Genomic DNA, 12,679 nt, shown 5'->3' with positions numbered 1-12,679 from the left:
GCCTCCGCATTTATGCGCAAGATGGACAGCCACGTGACAGGACCTGGGCGCCACATTGTGACGTCATATCCCGCACGGGAATGCGTGGCGCCGATGAGCTGCGGCCGCCACCCGGCCTCCCAGCCTGGACCCCGCCCAACAAGGTCGGGGGGAGGGAAGGAAAGGAGGCGGGACAGGAAGCGGACGGAGCCCATCGCAGTTCCCGGGGAAGACACAACCCTGGAACACACATAATTCCAGAGGGCTTGTACATAACATAGTCATAGTAATATTGGTAGTTTTGTAAGGAAAAAATAAAAATAAATAAATTGACAAAACGTGTATATAGGACCAAATTATAAGACCAGATATTGGAGGTATGCATGCAGCTGACAAAAATTGTTGTAATAAAACATAAAAATAGCGCTGGTAAACCACACCTCCATCCCTAAATCAATTGTTATGGGGGAAGGGGGTTGGGACTTTAAATGAGACTCCTGACCACCGGAGTCTCCATCCCTGTTTGCATGAAAGCAAGAAAATGAAAGCAAAGTTGGGACTTTGAATGAGGTGGGACCAGACCATAGTAGATATATATGTAATGAAAGGGACACAGGATAATGTAAAATCGTATGTTTATTGCAAGTCTATAGACCAGATACTAATATAGCCAAATGTTCACTGAAACCGTGTAGCCCATGGTAATGGGGTACACCTAAATGAAACAAAGGTAAGTATACAAGGTCCAAGACAGAGGTACATGGTAATACATTATTATCCTGGTACATACAAATAGGTACATAGAGCATAAACAAGGGGTCATAAATACACAGTATAACAACAATAACTTTTAAAAGCTGACATAGCCTGTGTTGAACTCAACGCGTTTCGTGAAAAAATATCACTTCATCAGGAGTAGGCATGTTGCAAGGTCTAAAGAGAATATACATAAATAAGTAAAATGAAATAAAATAGAAATAAAAATAATAAGCGAGTAGAACCACATAACCCTGTTAGGGGGGTAGAGCTTACACTGGGGTGGCTTGAAGTCCAGGGGATTCGTCTCACCCGGGAACTGAGGGGGCAAAGCCTGCATGCGCCGCACAGTCATACCAATAAGTGCTAAGTGAAGTGAGATCCTCCAGAAGGGGTCGTAATATAGCCTCCACTGATGGTAAAGTATCCATCTGTAGGATGAATAGGGGTAATATAGATGTAAGAAAGTAATACTAATAATAATAGTAATAGTTGTACAAGGGAGCTGTTAATGAAATCCAGAGGAGCCAAGAGAACAAGGAAAGTGTAGCCAGTGATGATTACAAAGTAATGCAGAGAGCCACCAAGTAATATGGGAATATATAAGTAAACCACCTATGGTGTTAAGAATAGTATATATCATAGTGGACCACCAGATAATAAAGGGTGTGATAAAGAAAAAGTGGGAGCAAATAAGATAATAATGAAAGGAAGATATCCAATGTAAGATCCCCAAAGAGTATCCATGTGAAATTGTAGATGGGCAAAAACCAAGGAAGTATGCCAAAAGGGTGTACAAAGAGATAAGTGTAGGAAACCAAAATAGAGTGATAGGTACCTGGGCAGGCGCAAAGGCAGGGATTGCACCCAGCGTCACACTGCTGCACAATAGTATGAAGCCGCCAAACCGACAGAGACGTCAGTGGAGCCTCCGCATTTATGCGCAAGATGGACAGCCACGTGACAGGACCTGGGCGCCACATTGTGACGTCATATCCCGCACGGGAATGCGTGGCGCCGATGAGCTGCGGCCGCCACCCGGCCTCCCAGCCTGGACCCCGCCCAACAAGGTCGGGGGGAGGGAAGGAAAGGAGGCACTATAGATTAGTTATAGTAGTATTATTAACATTGCCATTAATGCTTATATGCACTGCTTATTTGCTGACTTTGCTAAATAATGAGTTAATCCCCATCTAGTGGCTCAAACCATCATTTATTCGAAACCCATACCAATTCATTGAGTTCATTCACCACTAAATGGTCTTGTGTCTACTTCCTGGTGCTAGTTTACAGTCAAGTTAAAGGTATCTATACTCATGTTCTTATAAGCGCTTGCAGTAACTTTCATTCAACCAGGTGTGTGCTTGCAGCAGCTGCCAGTGGGAGAGGAGGGAAGCCAGCAGTGCTGCAGGAGAAAGGGTGGCCTGAAAAGCAGATGGAAGGGGCGCATGCACTCAGGGCTGCTGTTAGAAATCATGGGGCCCCACACAGCCTTCCTAATGGGCCCTCCAACCCCGCCTACACCCCCCTGAGGTGCACCGGAGCAGCAGCACTGACTCCCTCCTCTGCTACCAACTCCTGGGCCCCGCTGTTGATGTGATGGGGACCAGAGAAATGTAATCTATGTCCTGGTAAGCAAATAGGAGGGGGGTGTGGTCTAGTAAAATCTATTTATTAATTTAGGCAGAAATAAACAATAAAGTTGCATGAGACCCCCTGTTTAGCTGATGAGGCTTCGGCCCAGTACAACAGGACCAGTTGTACTGCCTTATCAGCCTTATTGCATGCACTAGAACCAATCCCCTTGCAGTGCAGCCAGAGGGAGGGAGATAAGAAGCTGGCAGTACTGTAGTGGGAGACAGAAGAGGATCGGGGCTTAGCAGATGCCTGGGCCCCACTTTTAAACTGATGGAGCTGGGCCCCAGTACAGGAGGGCTGGTTGTACTGCCTTATCAGCGGCCTTGCCTGAAGGTGTAGTGCGCTTTCTGAAAGTGCACCAAAACTCCTGCATTCAGAAAGTGCACCAAACCCGAAGGATATAATAGAAGTCTATGGCTAAACGCAGTAAACCTGCAGGTAAGCTTCAGGTACACTGCACTGCACCCGCAGTGTGGGTAAACCGTAGCACATCAGTGTTAAAGCAGTCCTATACTATTATGCCCAGTGTATTGATCACACTGACTTGAAGATCTCTTCTTTCCTGCTGCTGGCACCACTCTGGAGACCTCTAGCCGGGATAGGAGGCGGCGTGCAGTTGGTGTCACTATGCATGGGACAGGAAACAACACTACAGAGCAGGCATCGGCTTATGCGGCTCTTGCTCCCTACAAGAGCTCCAACTTTACAACTCTGCATGGCACTCTGTCTGAATGGCAGGTCAGCAAGCCCAGACTGCGATCTACCAGTCACCTATCCTCGATCTACCTGTTGCTGACCCCTGCTTTACACCAATAAAATCTGCACACAGCTGTATTGATAATTATTTTGGTGTTAAGAGGCAGTGATAAACACAGTGGAATAAAAGGTTTGTAACAGTACCTGACAAATGTTAATCTGAACTAAGAAATCTAAAAATAAAAAGTGTTAGCAACAACCCTGAAGATCTAAAACAAAAAAAAACAGATGATTTTAATAACTGCTCAGATCATATTGTAGTTGTTTTGAACCCTATTTTTAAAGAAGCTATCAAGTTTCCCTTTGCTTGTTTTCTGTAAGAAAATACTGAATGTGTTACAATGTATTTTTCAATGTTTGCAACAAACGTAGCCACTAGGGTTGAGCGGACACCTAGATGTCCGTGTTCGACGGGTTCGGCCGAACTTTAAAAAAAAGTCCGGGTCCGTGTCCCGGACTTTTACCGAACTTTTCCCGGACACCGAACCCCATTGAAGTCAATGGGGACCCGAACTTTAAGGCACTAAAATGGCTCTAAAACACCAAAGGAAAGGGCTAGAGTGCTGCAAATGGCAGCAAAACGTAATTAAGAGCATGGCAAGTGCTCTGCAAACAAATGTGGATAGGGAAATAACTTAAAACAACAAAAAAAAACAGAAAAATAAAACAATGTTCTTCTTCATCTCTGAAGGACGAGGCCCATATGGAGTAGGAGGGAGGTTGAGGTGGTGGTGGATGTGGCGGTGACATAGGCGTGCGCACAGGGTGTGCTGGGTGTGCCTGGGCACACCCTAATCACCTAGGGCACATAGCATTGCCAGTGAGGAGATGGGAAAGATCTCCCTGGGACCTGCTCTGCTCTATTTCTCCTTGCCTACAGGTACATGGCCCCGATACATTACTCTCCCTGCTGGCAAACACATGCATGTGTATTTCAACTTTGGGGTGCACACCTTAATGCAATAGGCTGCGCACACCTATGGGCGGTGTAGGTGGAAGCGGCGGTGGAGGAGGACCAGGGCCGGATTAACAGCATCATGGGCTTGGTGCTGAGGATTTTGAAGGGCCTTAAGGGCCGTGCCTTGCCATGCACCCAGAGGAGGAAGGGTGCAGCCATGCATGCCTAATTCAACATGGGATGCTGTCTCTGAAGCCCATAAACACATCCATGCATCGCCAACTGTCCCTCCTTGTCCGGCCTTCACGCTGTGTGGGGAGGTTCTGAGGGTGCTGCCTGGGGAAGCGAGCATAGAAGCCAGACTTCTGTGTTTACAAGTGACAGAAGAGCGGTAACAGTGAATATGGCCAACCCGGGGCCTATATAAAAGGTAGGGGCCTGGAGCTGCAGCTCCAATAGCCCCTACATTAATCTGGCCCTGAGGAGGAGGACGAGGTAGCCAACACTGCTTCTTTTCAAAAATTTTAAATGAGGGTACACCCCAAAAGAGTGAGAAAGAGCAAAAATGGAACAATGGGTGGGTAAGGTCGGTATCCATTGCTATTCTGCATAAGGTACGGAAAAGTCCCGTGGGATCCATGCCTGGTTCATTTTAATGAACGTGAGCTTGTCCACATTGTCTCTGGACAGGCGGCTGCGCTTGTCTGTTATAACGCCCCCAGCCGTGCTAAATACCCGTTCAGATAATACACTGGCTGCAGGGCACGCCAGCACCTCCAAGGCGTAAAGGGCAAGCTCAGGCCATGTGCCCAATTTGGAGACCCAGAAGTTGAAGGGGGCAGACCCGTCATTCACTACATGTAGGCGTGTGCACACATACTGCTCCACCATGTTGGTAAAATGCTGCCTCCTGCTAAGACGTTCCATCTGAGCTGCTGGTGCTGCTGTTTGTTGTGGCGTGCTGACAAAGCTTTTCCACATTTCGGCCATGCTAACCCTGCCTTCTGAGGTGCTGGCGGTGCCCTGGTTGCGTTGGCGACCTCCTCCTCCTCCTCCTCCTCTGCCTTGTGCTTCCACTGTGGCCCCGCTGTCAGATGGGAATGCCAGCAGCATGGCGTCTACCAGCGTGCGCTTGTACTCGCGCATCTTGCGATCGCGCTCCAGTGAGTGAATTAAGGACGGTACGTTGTCCTTGTAACGGGGATCCAGCAGCGTGGCCACCCAGTAATCAGCACAAGTTAGAATGTGGGCAACTCGGCGGACGTTGTGGAGACACTGCAGCATGTAATCGCTCATGTGTGCCAGGCTGCCCAGAGGCAACGAAAGGCTGTCCTCTGTGGGAGGTGTATCGTCCGTGTCCTCTGTATCCCCCCAGCCACGCACCAGTGATGGCCATGAGCTGGCCTGGGTGCCACCCTGCTGTGAACATGGTTCCATCTCCTCCTCCAGCTCCTCCTCCTCCTCATCCTCCTCATCCTCCAGAACTGTGCCCCTGCTGGACAATTGCGTCCCTGGCGTTTGCGTGTGCAGGAACCCACCCTCGGAGCCCCTTGCGAATGACTGCCCTGAAAGCCTTGGAAATGTTACCTCTTCATCCTCCTCCTCCTCCTCATCCTGTGCCACATCCTCTTCCATCATCGCCCGAATTGTTTTTTCAAGGAGGCATAGAAGTGGGATAGTTAAGCTGAGAACGGCGTCATTGCCACTGGCCATGTTGGTGGAGTACTCAAAACAGCGCAACAAGGCACACAGGTCTCGCATGGAGGCCCAGTTAAATTAAATAGCGGAATAGAAAATATGATCCAAAAAAAGTGTATGTATATCACACGTACACAACCACACTGGGCCCCAATTACTATTGTTTGTACCCCTAAAAGGCTAGATGAGGAGTAGGGGGGGTATGGAACAGGCAGCACCCTCAAACCTTCAGAAGTATGAGATGAACCCCAACAACTTGGAAAGGTGGATCTCTCTCACACGTACCAACACAGACTATCCCCCAATTTAACTGATCCCCAAAGGTTTTTGATTAAATAGCGGAATAGAAAATATGATCCAAAAAAAGTGTATGTATATCACACGTACACAACCACACTAGGCCCCAATTACTATTGTTTGTACCCCTAAAAGGCTAGATGAGGAGTAGGGGGGGTATGGAACAGGCAGCACCCTCAAACCTTCAGAAGTATGAGATGAACCCCAACAACTTGGAAAGGTGGATCTCTCTCACACGTACCAACACAGACTATCCCCCAATTTAACTGATCCCCAAAGGTTTTTGATTAAATAGCGGAATAGAAAATATGATCCAAAAAAAGTGTATGTATATCACACGTACACAACCACACTAGGCCCCAATTACTATTGTTTGTACCCCTAAAAGGCTAGGAGTAGGGGGAGTATGGAACAGGCAGCACCCTCAAACCTTCAGAAGTATGAGATGAACCCCAACAACTTGGAAAGGTGGATCTCTCTCACACGTACCAACACAGACTATCCCCCAATTTAACTGATCCCCAAAGGTTTTTGATTAAATAGCGGAATAGAAAATATGATCCAAAAAAAGTGTATGTATATCACACGTACACAACCACACTAGGCCCCAATTACTATTGTTTGTACCCCTAAAAGGCTAGATGAGGAGTAGGGGGGGTATGGAACAGGCAGCACCCTCAAACCTTCAGAAGTATGAGATGAACCCCAACAACTTGGAAAGGTGGATCTCTCTCACACGTACCAACACAGACTATCCCCCAATTTAACTGATCCCCAAAGGTTTTTGATTAAATAGCGGAATAGAAAATATGATCCAAAAAAAGTGTATGTATATCACACGTACACAACCACACTAGGCCCCAATTACTATTGTTTGTACCCCTAAAAGGCTAGGAGTAGGGGGAGTATGGAACAGGCAGCACCCTCAAACCTTCAGAAGTATGAGATGAACCCCAACAACTTGGAAAGGTGGATCTCTCTCACACGTACCAACACAGACTATCCCCCAATTTAACTGATCCCCAAAGGTTTTTGATTAAATAGCGGAATAGAAAATATGATCCAAAAAAAGTGTATGTATATCACACGTACACAACCACACTAGGCCCCAATTACTATTGTTTGTACCCCTAAAAGGCTAGATGAGGAGTAGGGGGAGTATGGAACAGGCAGCACCCTCAAATCTTCAGAAGTATGAGATTGTGTTCACTGTACCCCACAAAGATTGAGTTCACTGCACCCCACAATGATTGTGTTCACTGCACCCCACAAAGATTGTGTTCACTGCACCTCACAAAGATTGTGTTCACTGTACCCCCCAAAGATTGTGTTCACTGCACCCCACAAAGATTCTGTTCACTGTACCCCACAAAGATTGTGTTCACTGCACCCTAAAAGGATGTTGTTCACTGCACCCCACAAAGATTGTGTTCACTGCACCCTAAAAGGATGTTGTTCACTGCACCCCAAAAAGATTGTGTTCACTGTACCCCCCCAAAGATTGTGTTCACTGCACCCCACAAAGATTGTGTTCACTGCACCCCAAAAAGATTGTGTTCACTGTACCCCCCAAAGATTGTGTTCACTGCACCCCAAAAAGATTGTGTTCACTGTACCCCCCAAAGATTGTGTTCACTGCACCCCACAAAGATTCTGTTCACTGTACCCCACAAAGATTGTGTTCACTGCACCCCAAAAAGATTGTGTTCACTGTACCCCCCCAAAGATTGTGTTCACTGCACCCCACAAAGATTCTGTTCACTGCACCCCACAAAGGATTTTGTTCACTGCACCCCAAAAAGATTGTGTTCACTGCACCCCAAAAAGGATTTTGATCACTGCACCCCAAAAAGGATGTTGTTCACTGCACCCCAAAAATGATTTTGTTCACTCCACCCCAAAAAGATTGTGTTCACTGCACCCCACAAAGATTGTGTTCACTGCACCCCAAAAAGATTGTGTTCACTGTACCCCCCAAAGATTGTGTTCACTGCACCCCACAAAGATTCTGTTCACTGTACCCCACAAAGATTGTGTTCACTGCACCCCAAAAAGATTGTGTTCACTGCACCCCAAAAAGGATGTTGTTCACTGCACCCCAAAAAGGATGTTGTTCACTCCACCCCAAAAAGATTGTGTTCACTGCACCCCACAAAGATTGTGTTCACTGCACCCCAAAAAGATTGTGTTCACTGCACCCCAAAAATGATTTTGTTCACTGCACCCCAAAAAGGATTTTGTTCACTGCACCCCAAAAAGGATGTTGTTCACTCCACCCCAAAAAGATTGTGTTCACTGCACCCCAAAAAGATTGTGTTCACTGCACCCCACAAAGGATTTTGTTCACTGCACCCCAAAAAGATTGTGTTCACTGCACCCCAAAAAGGATGTTGTTCACTGCACCCCAAAAAGGATTTTGTTCACTGCACCCCAAAAAGATTGTGTTCACTGCACCCCACAAAGGATTTTGTTCACTGCACCCCACAAAGATTGTGTTCACTGCACACCAAAAAGGATTGTGTTCACTGCACCCCAAAAAGATTTTGTTCACTGCACCCCAAAAAGATTGTGTTCACTGCAGCCCAAAAAGATTGTGTTCACTGCAGCCCAAAAAGATTGTGTTCACTGCAGCCCAAAAAGATTGTGTTCACTGCAGCCCAAAAAGATTGTGTTCACTGCAGCTCACACACAGAAAAATGGATGTGGATCACTGACACCTGCCTATCTCCAATCCCACACCACACAGCAATATCGATTGTAGTTTGTAGAACACAGTTTCCCTAAAATTCAGCAGACTCTGTCCCTAACAGGATTGAGAAGAGATCGTAGATCAGGATTGAGTGCAGATTCACCCCACCCCCCACACAGCAATATCGATTGTAGTTTGTAGAAGACACTGACCCTATAATTCAGCAGACTCTATCCCTAAAATGCCTACAACTCGCCCTGCCTAAACACTCCGACCTGTCCCTCAATTCTATCCGGACACAAATGGTTTTTTCCTGCCTATCTTTCCCTAATCAGCAGCCAGCACATTGATGTGTGCTCTGTCCCTTAGCTAAGCAGCAGAATGACGCTGCTGCGGCGGCTGCCTCGAACTTATAAAGACTTGGTCACATGCTTCAGACGGCCAATCACAGCTACTAAGACATTTGCAGGCATGGCTGGGATGGCTTAAGGCACACCAGTTAAACGATTGTTGATTGGCTGTTGAAAGCCCGCCATGAAAAGAGCGCCAAAGCATGCAAAACCCGGAAATAAAACGACCGAACACGGATTTTTACCCGAACATACAGTAAAGTGTCCGTGTCCGTGTTCGGGTAAAAAAAATCCAATTATTCGGTACGAACACGAATAATACAGTCCGTGTTCGCTCAACACTAGTAGCCACAAATCCAAGAATCTTTAGACTTGAAGAGTGAGACTTGTATCTCAAGTAATTACATGCATCACAGATATAGTGCCATACTAATCCTGCAAATTTCCAATTTCAGAATTTTATAAATGTGCCTGGTAAGGCATAAAAAAAACAGGAAATATAGTTTTCTAAAATTGTGGAAACTTAGGTGTGGCAGTAAAAAAAAAAAAGGAATAGAAAACCTGAACTTGGAAGAAGCTTTAAAAGCTAGGTTGACAAGTGAAATGAGAAACCAACTATTTAAAAAAGAAGTATGGACTTTTTATGTTCCCCCACTTATACTTACCAAGATGGATGCAGCATCTGTCCCGCGCTGGCTCTAACACTGAGAACAAAGCGATCTAACACCGCAGATAGCTCGGTTCTCACGGCTCCCTGAACAGAGCTCTTTGCCTTGCCCCCCTGCCCGCTCACTGGAGCACTGGGCTGTGGAGGGGGCAGGAGTGGCAGAGGCTCACTAAGAGGTTGAGCCGGGTGCCTGTCCAGGCATGTGGGCAGATCCTGATTCCATGGTCGCAATCTTGCCTGAGCCTCGACTGGCTCTGTGATGTCAGCAGACAGCGGACTTCTGTCTGCTGGAAACGGGTCACAGGAGTGCAGAACAAACTGCATTCCTAGATTCCTATACAAGCTTTGGCTGTACTTCCCCTTTAAAACCTTCATATATAGGGCCATAGTACTATCACTAATAGGAATAAGTATCTATTTTTCACCTAGGCACAACCTTTTGGCTAATATTGTGAAGTCTAGAACCATAAGATGCTGCTGTCCAAATGCTCTTCTCAACATGCTACCTGTGATGCTGGACAGCTCCTATTCTAAGTGCTGTGTCATGAAGTGTAACTCCTGTAACTCAAGTTCATTGTGAAACCTTAACAGGCAATTGTCAATTTTAAAACTGAAATTGAATGTGATTGATCATCTGCTATGGAACACTTTGATTTTTATTTGGTAATGTTCAGAAGAATATTTTCTGTAATCATAGGATTGATTGCAGACAGTAGCATAATGCTTATTAGCACAGATGGGGGTCCTGAGGGTACAGGGATGAGGGAAGCTGGCCAACGCACAAAGATATTACTATATGTCGGCTAGCTTACTGGCAAATTTTCATGAGAACCCAAATTTCCTTAATTCAGACCATAGGTGTGCGCAGCCTATTGCATTAGGGTGTGCACCCCAAAGTTTAAATACACATGCATGTGTTTGCCTACATGTATATGGCCCGGTACATTACTCTCCCTGCTGGCAAAGTGAAATAGAAGTGTGTGGCACTTCTCTTATGGCAGAGCAGGTCCTAAGGGAGATCTTTCCCATCTCCTCACTGGCAAACAGAGCGATAATGCTAATGTGCCCTAGGTGATTAGGGTGTGCCCAGGCACACCCGGCACACCCTGTGCACACGCCTATGATTCAGACACAGGTAGCAACTAAAAGCAACATGCACACACTAACACTAAAGTTGTTAGAGCTTGCAATCCCACCAGCCACAACTAAAGGGAAACTCTCCCAAAGTCTAACTGCTGGAGGATATACAGACAGGCACAAATCTTGCATAAACTCAAGAGCACTCTCAGGGTTGTGTTGCAACCCTTGTGATTCCTGCAGGTTTCTGAAATGTTACAAGATATCCAGCAAGCTAGAAACCAGACACACAATTCATGGAGCATGTCACCATCTACCATTTGGCAGTTGATCTGCTAGGCAGCCATACACATACTTACAGGGAACCTACAGAGAACACAAAGCTGTAGCCACATGATGGAATCTTCCACAGATTACCAGCATATTTACAATCAAGTATACAGGCATTTAGTAATGCAATACATTTTTTTTTCTTTTAGGAACAGTGAATTCTTAGCTTAATACACAGAAAGCCAACTTTTTCATTTTGAAATTCAGAATCCATAGGATTGCAGTGCATATTAGATACAGAAGTGATAATTACAAAAAAAAAAAAAAGAATGAAATTGACATACAGAAATATTGGCTATTTGGTATGATTGAAAAAAAGGGACTGTGAATAAAAAACACAGTCAAGCATCTAACATTTTCAGGGGTCCAGCAACTGGCAGACCTCATATGTCTCTTATAACATAGTCACTATAAGTATAGCAGCCTGTACAACTAACACGCTGAGTAAAAGACGTGTATTTTTAAACATACTTAAGCAAAGGTTAACAACAGGTAGCTCCATAGTTATCAGAAAGTGAAGTTACATGAAAAGTTTGAGCTTGGCTTTGCCACCTCCCACGCCTTCTTGTTGATCAATGTGTAATGTCATTACATTAAAGGACGAATAGGGCTGAAAGGGGCTAAGGTCAAATTCAACTTTTACTGTAAAGTCAAAATTTTAAATAGTAGCTTGAAGTGTCTAAATTTCTGGATCAGGAAAGGACCTGGAACTTTTGGCCTGGGAGGCAAACACAACTAACTGGCTTTTTCATTTTAGGCACAGTATGCTGCATGGATTGTTGGCCATGATGAAAGATGCATGTTAAAGATAAAGATAAATATGGTTTTATCTGACACTCTATAAATAAATATACAGTATCTCACAAAAGTGAGCACACCCCACACATTTTTGTAAATATTTTATTATATCTTTTCATGTGACAACACTGAAAAAATGAAACTTTGCTACAATGTAAAGTAGTGAGTGTGCAGCTTGTATAACAGTGTAAATTTGCTGTCCCCTCAAAATAACTCAACACACAGCCATTAATGTCTAAACCGCTGGCAACAAAAGTGAGTACACTCCTAAGTGCAAATGTCCAAATTGGGCCCAATTAGCCATTTTCCCTCCCCGGTGTCATGTGACTCGTTAGTGTTACAAGGTCTCAGGTGTATATGGGGAGCAGGTATGTTAAATCTGGTGTTATCGCTCTCACTCTCGCATACTGGTCACTGGAAGTTCAACATGGCAAAGAACTCTCTGGGGATCTGACAAAAAGAATTGTTGCTCCACATAAAGATGGCCTAGGCTATAAGAAGATTGCCAAGACCCTGAAACTGAGCTGCAGCACGGTGGCCAAGACCATACAGTGGTTTAACAGGACAGGTTCCACTCAGAACAGGCCTTGCCATGGTCGATTAAAGAAGTTGAGTGCACGTCCTCAGCATCATATCCAGAGGTTGTCTTTGGCAAATAGATGTATAAGTGCTGCCAGCATTGCTGCAGAGGTTGAAGGGGTGGGCGGTCAGCCTGTCAGTGCTCAGACCATACTCCGCACCCTGCA

Source organism: Pelophylax lessonae, assembly GCF_965119305.1.
Source record: "Pelophylax lessonae genome assembly, chromosome: 1".
NCBI lineage: Eukaryota > Metazoa > Chordata > Amphibia > Anura > Ranidae > Pelophylax > Pelophylax lessonae.
This window is presented reverse-complemented; position numbering follows the sequence as displayed.